Raw genomic sequence first — 12,110 nt, 5'->3', positions numbered from 1 at the left:
ACAGATGCTCACATATGCTTCAAGTTCTGGCACTTCTGTGAACTGCAGCTAGCCATCTTAGCTCATCACAGCCTTAGATTAGCTTCATTCAAAGAGTTGGGGCGTGTCTTGACTTTTATGAGCCTCCTGTCTCTCATATACCAATATGGATCAAAAGGGCATTATTATTGTTGGTAAACTGAGAACCACCCACATTCCACTACCAGGTGCTTCCCCAGCCTGCCTTTAGGGACTCAGCATCAGCATCCACATCATCACCAGCCACCAAATTCAGTACATTTCCACCGTCACCATGAGTTTGAGAAAGATCTGCTGCATGGCGTGATCTTTGCAGCATTCCTTGGACCTCTGATCACTGCAAAACCCTAAAAATTATGGTTGGTTTGAATGTCAACTTGCTACAAGTTAGAATCACCTAAGTAAAGAGCCTACCCTAAAGAGGGAGCCTCCCCTAAAGAACTGTCCTGATTCATCAGTCGGCAAGGCCTGCCCTGACTATGGGTGGCACCTTCTGGTAGGGGCCCAGATAAGAAAGGATATTTCAGATGGAAGTTTGTTCTTGCATTTTTCTGGCTTGGCCTTCCCTCTTACCACTGAGTTGCTCTGCCCCATTCCTGCTCACTCCTTCACTGACAGTAGAACCCGTGTTCCCAGGCTGTCACCCTGGGATAGGGACAAGCAGCTCTCCAGGAGCTTCTTGTACTTTGGGAACTAGACTGGGGAACTGAAGCACTCACTACACCTCATGGACTGAGTGACAACTGGTTGTGGCCCCCCAATGAAAGATAGTTATTCTGGGACTATTCCAACTACTAATGCACTCAACCTCAAGGACCAAAAAGCTAAAGGGTTCTCCATATCTCAGGTGTGATTTGGCCTTCATTACTGTTACTGTTTTAAAGCTCATGTAATACATTCTGATATACATACATATATACATACATACATGCATATATATATATATATATACATATATATATATATATATATATATATATATATATATCCCTTCCCTCCATTCTGTTCCTCTAGAGAACCCTGACTAAATCAGACATGAAAGTCAAGCTTAGGAAAGCAGAGCAGAAGAATCAGAGGAGAGGAAAAAAGAGAACAGCTTTCTAGAGGAGAATGCAGAGCAGTGTCAATAACATTCTCCAATGTAACAAAGAGAAGGAATGAAATTCAAGGTCAAGAAGGAAAGCAGCAGTGCCTGACATGTTCATTACAGTGTAGGAGATGAGTCAGTGGTTAAGAGTTCCTATTGCTCTTGCAAAGGATTCAGTATCCACATCCAGTGGCTCACAGCTACCTTCAGCTCCAGCTCTGGGGTATCTGGTGCCCTCTTCTGGCCTCTGTAGGTACTGCACACTTATGTGCAAAAACCTACACACACACATGCATGCACACACAAAAATGAATATGTATTATAAGACTATATATATTATTACTATTATTATTTTTAAGTACACACACACACACACACACACACACACACACACACACACACACAGAGTCTTAAAAGAGCAGGAGTAAGGCCTGGTAGGATCAACAGTAGACGTTATCAAACAATTAAGGCTTGCTTAAGAACTGCTTCCAGAAGACAGAACGAGAGGAATTAATTCCCAACTTACTGGTGCTGTAACTAGAAAAAGACAAGTAAGAAAACTATGGGAAAACGTCTTTTTAATAAGAGCCTCAAGATAAAACCTAAACTAAGCATCGCTAATAGTGAGAAAGTACATGCTCCCGTGTAAGCTTGGGAATACAAGATGGCCTCTTCACCAGGTGACTTGGTCAGTTGTTGTCAGTGAGATTGCTGCTTCCACAAAAGACCACAGAGAGACACCATGTCTTCGCCAGACGAAGACACAGAGAAAAGTTTCCCATTTGTGAGCCAGACATCAAACATAATTGTACCTTGATCTTAGATTTTTTTCCCATACTCTAGAAATTTGAGAAGTAAGTACTTTTGCGTATAAGCCCCCTAGTTTATAGTGTTTGTAAAAAGCAGCCTGGATGTGTTTTAACACATGAAGAAATAAACTTGTCTATGATCATAGATGATGTAATCATCAGTATAGAAAATCTAAAATAAGTTACAATGGAAGCAAAGTAACAAACTCTCCACACTGGTAGCCAAATTTACCAAGGCTACAAGCCAATAACTTACCCAAATAGCACAAATGAACAAGTAGAATTTAAAATGTAACCACCAAGGGTACCCTCAAAATGAAATGCTTATGTGTAAGTCTAACCAAATACAAACAAGACTATATGAGAAAATTACACAACTCCAATAAGAGAAATTGAGAATTAAATAAATGCAAGGGGTTGCTATATCCACAGACAGGAAGACTAAATAGTGTCACAATGTTTGTTGGTGTCATTAAGACCTATATATTGAATACAATCACAACTGAACCCTGAGCATGATATTTTATGGATGCTGACAGATGATTCAAGAGACACAAAAGACCCTGAAAAGACAGAACAGCATCAAAGGAGACCGATTTCAGAGGAAGAGCACTGCACAACCGTGAGACTTAGAGTAACACTAGGGTGTTCATGACTCTGTGTTACCAGGAAAAGAATAAACAATGAAGCACATTGGAGAGCCTGGAACAGACACACAGACTACAATCCACTTGTAGAACAGGGGCTCAATGGAGAAAGGGCAGTTTAAACAAATGATGCTGGAATTATTGACAGCCAAATGAAGAAAACTAGACACAAGCCACATTCTGCTCACAAAAACTTACTCAAATGATCACAGATTTAGATGTAAAATGTGAATCTATAAAACTCCTAGAAAATGACATGGAAGGAAACATAGATGGCCTTGCATTTGATGATATTTAAATATAACACCAAAGGTATGATTTATGAAATAGAGAGTAGAGAAGGTGGACTTCATTAAACATTTTTAGAATCTGTTCCACTGAAGAGAATAATACCACAGAGAAAGCCAAAAATCAAGTTACAAACTGGGGGGGATGTCTGGTGAAGGACTGTTGCCAAATAGTAAATGCAAAGAACTTTAAAATTCAATGGGAGACAACAGGCAACATAAAAGAGTCAAAGATGTTTACAAACACTTCACCAAGGAAGGTAGACAGAGAGGAGATAAGGATATGATAAGGTCCTCAGTGTGGCATTTCATCAGGGAAATTCAAATTAAAATAGCAGTCAGACACAAATCTAGTACAGGCCACTGTAGAACACATATCAAGGGTTCCATATCACATTGAACGTATTCTTCATTTGGTCTAGGAAGTCAATCTGTTGGTGCTTACCCACAGGACTGAAAAATCTATCTCCACATGAAAACCTGCATACAGATTGTCACAAGGGCCATATTCACAATTACTAAAGTCTGGAACCAAATGAAACGTTTATTACAGGTGAGTGGGTAAAGAAACTGTGGTGTATTCAAACCAACGGGTGTTAGAAATGTCTAGGAGGAAAGGAACTATTAGGTCATCAAAAGACAAGACGGAACCAATTATACTCGTAACAGAAAGAAGCCAACCTAAGAAATCCATATTGTGGGACTCCAACCATATGAGAGACTGGAAAAGCAAAAGGTGGCTACAGTATAAAGATCACAAGGCCAGAGGAGAAGAATGACTGGCCAAGTGGGATATGGAGGATTGTAGAGCTAGAAACTTACTTTGTACTATATGACGACAATGGATCATATGTATGCCCTGAATAAACTCTTGTGCTGTGGAATAATCCTCTTGAACGCTGTAAAGATTTGTAACTTGAATTGGTTTCATAATATACTGATTGGCTAGTAGCCGGACAGGAATTATAGGCAGGGCAACCAAACTAAGAATGATGGGAAGGAGAAGGGTGGACAGAGGAGTCACCAGCCAGATGCAGAGGGAGCAGAAGATGAGCTTGCCATGCTAATAAATGTACCACAATGTGATAGAGTAAATAAGAAATGCAGGTTAATTTAAATGAGTTAGCTAGTAACAAGCCTGAGCTATTGGCTGAGCATTTATAAGTAATATTAAGCCTCTGTGTTGGTTATTTGGGACCAGGTGGTCAGGACAGGAAACATCCGAGTAAACTCTTGAGTGATAAAGTCATGCCTCTGTAGATTCACTGATTTTAACAGTTGACAGAAAAGCTATGATATTTGGGCAGAGGGTGAATTTTCTGTACTTTGTGTTTATTATCGCTAGAAACACAAAACTGTTGTAAACAGGTTTATTACAATGAAAATCAAAATATTCCCTTATTTGTTCATAAAAAGGAAAAATAAAACTTAAGAGTTGAGAAAAAGGAAGGGGTAGACATGCTACGTGAGATAGAAAAGGATGACACACATGAGTGACTGCATGTGACAGAGTTGATGGTAAAAGAAAGCCAAATCATTAAATCCAAGGGACAATCAGTGTAATATAAAATGAAGCAAATAAGGGGGTAAGAAATATTTCCAACATTATGTTAAGAAAGCCGAGTGCAGTTGCTTTGGGTGGTCTCCATTCTCACCTTAGATCTCATGCCAGAGTTCTTTGTGAAACACAAGGCTTGCCTGTGTGATTTCACAACAGTGTGTGCAACAAGCCTGATTCAGGGCCTCCCCCACATGCCGAGGCATGGTGATGTAGTAAGTCTGTCTGGAGACACACAGCCTTACAACCCGGTCAGTGCTCGTTAGGAGTGCCAAGAATTTACATTAGACGTGCAGCACGTACTATTGCATTAGTAACAGATTTGCAGCAAAGAACACTCCTGGGAGCCGACTCTGTGGGTAAAGCGCTTGATAGGCAGGCATAACGACATGAGTTCAAGTTTCCAGTACGTCTGGAAAAAAAAGTCAAGTGTAGTGATATGTCTATAATCTCTGCAGTGTGTGTGTGTGTGTGTGTGTGTGTGTGTGTGTGTGTGTGTGTGTTGGATATTAGGGGTAAAGGGGGTGTGTGAGACAGGCAGTTCCTGGGAGCTCACTGGCCAGCCAGTTTAGCTGAAATGATGACTCCCCAGCTTCAGAGACAGACCCTGTATCAAAATAAATAAATAAATAAAATAAATTGGAGAAGTGATTGAGGAAGACATCCAGCCTCCACATATGAGCAGGCACACACACATACACACATCTCTACTGCGTATTTCTTTGAAAGCAAACATTCCATCTTAGTATCTATCTACACCTAGTTTCAGGAACTGTTCACGTATAGTTGTTTTTGAAGTGCATCTTGGACACGTTCTAGAAGTTGCAATGATGGTAACTTGCTAAAGTTAAATCTCTTCACACTTCACTTGAAAACTGAACATATCAACCAACAAACTGAGCAGGAATACTTAAAATAAAAAGGAGGCCTCCACAGGTCCATCTTCAGCACAATTATATGAGCCCACTCTAAACTTCAAGCTGTCTACTAATACCCAAACAGAAATTTTTCTGGACTAGTTGTTCCTAGACTTTAATCCTCAAACTCTCTTGAGAGTTGAGGGAACATGCAGGGAGACTCAGAGACACAGAAGAACTTAATCCAAAACAATCTGTGGTTGGGAAAGTCCAGAGTGTGAGAAGATAAGGAGGACTGGGAAGAGGAGGAGTCCTGTAGAGCAGAGCAGGAAGGGCATGGATATGCTGCAGTCTCTAAAAAAGACCAGCATGAAAAAGGAGAGACGCCCTTGGAGACAGTAGAAGAGAAAAACAGGATGCTGGGACTCCTGCAGAATAAAAGCAACAGAAAAGGATAGCAGTCTCATTCCTGCACACACACACACACACACACACACACACACACACACACACACCACAAGACAGCCATGCTGTGAAGAAACTGTGCGTCTCCCTTCTGCACATGAAGGCACGTCCCAAGCTCACGCAGTAGGCACACCGAGGCACATGGAGGTCCTCACAGGGAAGACAGTAAGGCAAACATTAAATGAGAAGCTGCCCTCTACAAACTAGCAAAGAGAAGAAATCTCCGTTCAAACACTCTTCTTTTGCACATTTGGAAAATTAAAAATGCACGCAAGTGACAACTAAAACTAGAAATAACAGCCTCCCTCCCCCCAAAGTGAGTGAAATGAGTTGATCCAATGTCTGGAAGAAAAAGAATCAAAAAGAATTTAAGAGCTAAAGGCTATATTTAAAGGTCCACAAGGGAAATTAGATTCTAATGAAAATTGAATACAGGGCATTGAACAAAGCAGGCAAAGAAGGGAATTGAAATTGAAATTACATGTGAGTTGAACATATAATCAGATTCCCCGAAGAAGAAAAGCCAAAAAACAAAAACAAACAAACAAAAAAAACCAACAACCAAAAACAAAAAACCAACCAAACAACAAACAAAAACCAGAATGGAACTAATATTTAGCAACTGTAACTAAAAAAAAAAAAAAAAAAAAAAAAAATCCTTCAGAAATAAAGGACTCAGATCACATGTTTAAAAGGGCTCACCATGTGCTAGGAAAGCTATAACGATATCACAACATTTTAGTTAAATGATAATATTTTACTATAAACATTTTGGTCAATTTCTCTAGGCCAAAATGATCTAATAACTTATAAGATCAAACAAAGTGTTCTGTCATGAGGCTTACTAAAGGTAAAATAGAGGCTGGAGAAATGGACTCGGGAGTTAACAAAGACTGGGTGCTCTGGTAGAGGATACACCCACGTCAGGCAGCTCATACCGTAACTCCAGCTCCAGGGGACTCACTGCCCCCTTCTGAACCCTACAGGCACCCGCTCTCATATGCACATACCCACACAGAGATCCACACACATATACATAATTCATTTGCAAAAATAGCAAAAATAGAAATTTTAAAGTAAATATGGCAGGGGCTGCTAAGCACAATAATACACACACCTTTAATCCCAGCATTCAGTGTGTAGAAGCAGAGGGATCTCTGTGAGTTTGAATATAGCCTGACTTATAAGTTCCAGGCTACACGCTGAAACCCTGTCTAATAAAAACAAAACAAAACACAACACCAGCCTTTTCCAGTGACGTAAGAAAACAGCCACGGGGGTGGGGGGTGGGGGAGATGGGCGGGGGTGGGGGGGGGCAAGGATGTTCCCTGGAGATGATCAAACCCTGCACGCTACAGTCCAAATTACTGTAGCCAGTTCTGCTGCCAGGCAAGGAGTGATTTGCTAGTGTGGACATCCGGGTCCCTGAAAGGTGGCGGTCAATGTGGCCCAAATTTATGCTTATAAGACAGTCCTTTTTTACCAAAAGTAAGTGGATGAGGTCTCAAAGAAGGTGATCAAAGATATCCTCAATCCAGTGCTGTGAATGCAAAAAATTCAGAGGTCCCAGTGCCTGTACTGGATACCAGAAATCCTACCAATGAGCCTATCTCACGGTTCAGGGTTTACCTTTGTAATAAACATTCTAGGGTTAAAAAAATAAATGAAAAGAAAAGATAAAAAACAACAATAACAACCAAAGTAAATATAGAGGATGGGGGGAAGGGATCAGTAAAATGTTTAAGAATGAGGACACCCCCCCCCCCAAAGCACAAACATCCAAGTAATATCAGGTCTCTCATCAATATTCCTAAAAGCCAGGGAAACATGGAATGTTGTATTCAAAGCCCTGAAAGTAAATAACTGTGAACCAAGATCGGTATACCCAGCAAAGTTATCTTTTAAAAATAGAGAAGAGCATTTCAAGGCAAGCAACAATTAAGGTGCAATGCATGATAACTAAGCATGGACTGCAGAAAATACTTAAATATTCACCATATGCACAGGAAAGAAAAAAGTCTCATTCACAAAATTCAAGGGGAAAAGTCTCATGACAGCAATGGATGAACAACAATGAGAAAGAATTTATACCATCTAATACAGTCAACCATAAACCCCTATTGCTAGTAGAAGGAAAGAATCACCATGAATCCAATCAACCAGAACAATAGCTAACAAAAGCAGAAAGAGACAGCAAACTCCCTCTACAACAACCTTAAATGCAAAAGACCTCAGCTCACCAATCAAAACACATGGACTAACCGCCTGGATTAAAACAAAACAACAAAACACCCTAGACTCAAATATCTACTATCTTTAAAAAGCACACCTTACTGGAAAGACATCCAAAAAATTGTGGGTCAAAAGGTGGAAATCGACTTAGCAAATGGATTATAATCAAGGTGGAATAGCTATTTTCATATCTGATAAACTTAAAGCCAAAACTAGTCAGAAGAGGCAAGGGAGAAAGGGAGAAATTATAATAATGTTTATAAATATTTATGCATCAAGTTTGGGCTTCTAATTCCATAAAATAAACACTGAAAGGCATAAAAGGCCAGACAGGTCTTGATGGTAATTATAAGAGACTCACATCTTTAGACAGAATTCTTAGAGTCAGTTAGAATCAGTGAGAAATCTCAGATCTAAATCATGCCATAGATAGATATAGAGTACAACAAACATTCTTTTAAATTGTTTAAATTGACTAGAGGAGCCAGGCGGTGGTGGCACACACCTTTAATCCCAGCACTCCGGAGGCAGAGGCAGGCGGATCTCTGTGAGTTCGAGGCCAGCCTGGTCTACAAAGCAAGTTCCAGGAAAGACGCAAAGCTACACAGAGAAACCCTGTCTCGAAAAACAAACAAAAAAACAAAAACAAAAAAAATTGATTAGAAGATAGGTCATAAAATAAACTTATCAAATACCAAAAAATATCAAAACAATTAAAACTATAAATCAATAGCAAGAGATAGCATAGAAACTGCATAAATACTTAGAAACTGAATAATACATGTTTGGATAAATGGGTCATAGGAGAAATTAGAAATGAAAACTTTAAATTTCTAGAATCAAATGGAAAACATAAAAACAATACCAGAACATCTTAGATATAGCTAAAGTGTATAGGAACAGCTGCTTATATTAAAAAAAAAAAATCGGAGATAATCTAATAATAGAATGTCCCAGAAAATGTTCTAGAAAAACAAGTAGCCAAATCTAAATGCTGTAGATGACAAGAAGTACTAAAGATTAAAGTAGAAATTAATGGAATAGAGACTAAAAGAAAAATGCAGAAACCAATCAAGTAAAAGGTCCAAGTTGGTTCTTTTGGTCAGATAAACAAAACTGACAAATCCCTAGACAGATAATCAAAGAAACAAAAGAACTAGAATTAATAAAAAATTAGGGATGAAGAAGTTGTTATAACAGACTTCAGTGGAATCCACAGGATCATGAGGGAACATTTTGAAAACTTATTTTCTCCAAACCTGGAAAATCTAGAAGAAACTGCTAAATTCCTGAACACAATGACCCATCAAACTAAATAAAGACGGCATGAACAACTTAAACAGACCTGTATCAGGCAACTAGACTGAAGCAGTAATTAAAGTCTTCAAAACCTTTCTTTGTTTCCTACTCCAGGCAAGAACCTCAGATGTCACTTCCCCCAGGCTCTGAGGGTGACCAACAGCCATGTGGTGGGAGCTAAATACTAACTTTAACTCCTTGTGTTCTCTGGCACAGAATCTCATGCTTTCTGTCTCCACTGAGGTTCTCTCAGAGAGTCTGGAGAATTTGGAGGCGCTTTGGCGGCAAGAAGGAAAACAGCCATTTGGTGTGGCTAGGTCTGACACTATTTTTCTGTGAGGTTACTTTTCCAACTGGTGGAAGCAACATGAAACACGACTAAGGTTTTAAATGGGGATTAACTACTTTTAAGAGTCGAGTTTCTTTCTTTATATACACATTTCTTTCCTTTGTTTTTATTGTATGTGTGTGGGTGTTTTGCATTCGTGTTTGTCTGTGCAGTGCCCCCGGAGACCAGAAGAGGGAGTGACAATCCCTTGGGACTGAGCTGCAGATGGTTGTGAGCCACCATCTGGGTAATGGGGACTGAACTGGGGTCCTCTGAAAGATCAGTCAGTGCTCTTAACTGTTGAGCCAGCTCTCTAGCGCCCCCAAACATTGCTTTCTACAGGACTTAAACTCTAGCCAACATGGAGGGTCACAGGTCTGTCTGATTTCAGACCAAACCTGCTTACTTGAGACAACATGACAGCCAGGTCACTTTCTCCTTCCTAGTGTCTCCATGTGCTCTCTGCTCCTGGTACCTCCCTCCTGAGGTCCTTTCCCTGTGTGTAAGCAAGAGCTTATGCACAGTAGTCAAGCAGAGATCAAAATGAGATCCAGGGACTAGCCCTTGGCACTCACTGTTACAGACCATGAGATTCATTCCTCTGTCTCTTTGCTTGGCCTTGTCAAGCCTATGTGCCCAGGTCACATATATTGTCTCCTCCTTATATGTGATACCTAACTCAGAATTTTATATACATATATAAAGAAAAGGAAAAACAAAACAAAAACAAAAAATAGGCATCGGTGTCCACACTTTTAATCCCAGCACTCCTGGATCTCTGTGAATTTGAAGCAGCCTGGTCTATAGAGCTAGTTCTAAAGACAAGACTATACAAAGAAACTCTGTCTCAAAAAAACAAATAAACAAAAAAAAAAAATGGAACGAAAAGGGGGCGACTTCACATTTAATGGGAGGTGGCTCATGTTATCACAGAACTGAACTTGCCACAAATAACCATATGGCCTTCTCACTCTGGGCTGGTGACCACTGAGGTTTTTGCACCCTGATAGCCCTCTTTGCCAATGCAGCAATCCAAATCAGATTGAATTAGAAAAAGCCCCCGTTTAATGGGTAAAGCGTTCTTGGGTGATTCTCTGGCCCCCCAGAGAGGGACGAGAGACTAAAAAACCATGGGTCTGTTTTCTGGGGGCAGTTTAAATACCTTGTGGGAGTGGTCTTGAGCATCTCTGGGGGAGGAGCTGACGGGACTTTCTGAGGGCCAGGGTCTGGGCAGAGAGATGGGCCTTCCACCAGAACACTTTGGGTCTATGGATGCCAGGGTGCCAGGGGCTGAGGTGGAGCTTCCACCAGAACAATCACATCAAGATGGCAGCAGGTATGAGACGTGGTCACCATCTTCGTTAGTGACATTAGGATGGCAAAGGCCCCCAGACATGGTGGTTTTTGCCTTTAATCCCAGCACCCAGGAGACAGAGGCAGCAGATCTCTGAGTTCAAGGCCAGCCTGGTCTACAGAGCAAGTTCCAGGGCAGCCAGGGCTACATAGAGAAACCCTGTCTTGAAAAAAAATAAGAGAGGGGGGGGAGGGGGAGGGAGAGAGGGGGGGAGGGGGTGAAGGCCATACTGAGTTTACTAACATCTTGGTTAATGAAACCAGATGGCATAAACCAAAATGGTGGCACCCCACCCCTAAAATTTTCCAGCATTATTAAGCCCTCAGTGATCACTGTACTCCTAGAATTTCCTGCTCCACAGGCATTCATTCACATGCCCCAGGCTTGTGAACTTCCTAGATGTCTAATTGACCTCGGAACTGGGAGACCCAGAGGAAACTCCAACACAGGTGCTATTGACAAGTGACCAGACTTCCATGGTGTTTCTTTTGTTAAAATGTTTGCTTGTTTTTTTTGTTTGTTTGTTTTTTGTTTTTTTTTCAAGACAGGGTTTCTCTGTGTAGCTTTGCACCTTTCCTGGATCTCACTCTGTAGACAAGGCTGGCCTTGAACTCACAAAGATCCGCCTGCCTCTGCCTCCCAGTGCTGGGATTAAAGGCGTGCGCCACCACCGCCCAGCTGCTTGTAGTTTTTGACAGTTGTTTTGCATGATGTATTTATTGGTTGCTAGAGGAGACAGCGTTTTTCCCAGCCATGTGCTCCCAATACTAGTCAGCTATGGAAGTTAACACTTTAAAATGGATAGACCTGGGAAGCTCATGTGAATTTGCAGTGGCCCAGAGAAAGCACAGAACCCATCAGGACCCAATGGATGGATTGCCAGGTGCTAGGCAAGCTGATGCTTGTGGGCAGCTGCGATAACCAGAGATGAAGCGGGATCAGCCTGCTTAAGTGGGAGGCTCCACTGAGTCTTGACACCTGCTCTTCTGCCCGCCATCTCCAAGCCTGTCTTTCTCTAAGATAAAATATTCTTTCCTTCACTCCATGCTCATTATCTGCTTTTATTTCTTCACCACCAAGCTCTGGGTATCCCTGATTTGTTTTGACTTTCCAGTTACGGCAATATAGACAAAATAACAAAAAAGGACAGATTGATGCTATCTCTTTCC

The sequence above is a fragment of the Peromyscus leucopus genome, chromosome 10 (assembly GCF_004664715.2).
Source record: "Peromyscus leucopus breed LL Stock chromosome 10, UCI_PerLeu_2.1, whole genome shotgun sequence".
In the NCBI taxonomy this organism is placed as follows: domain Eukaryota; kingdom Metazoa; phylum Chordata; class Mammalia; order Rodentia; family Cricetidae; genus Peromyscus; species Peromyscus leucopus.
This window is presented reverse-complemented; position numbering follows the sequence as displayed.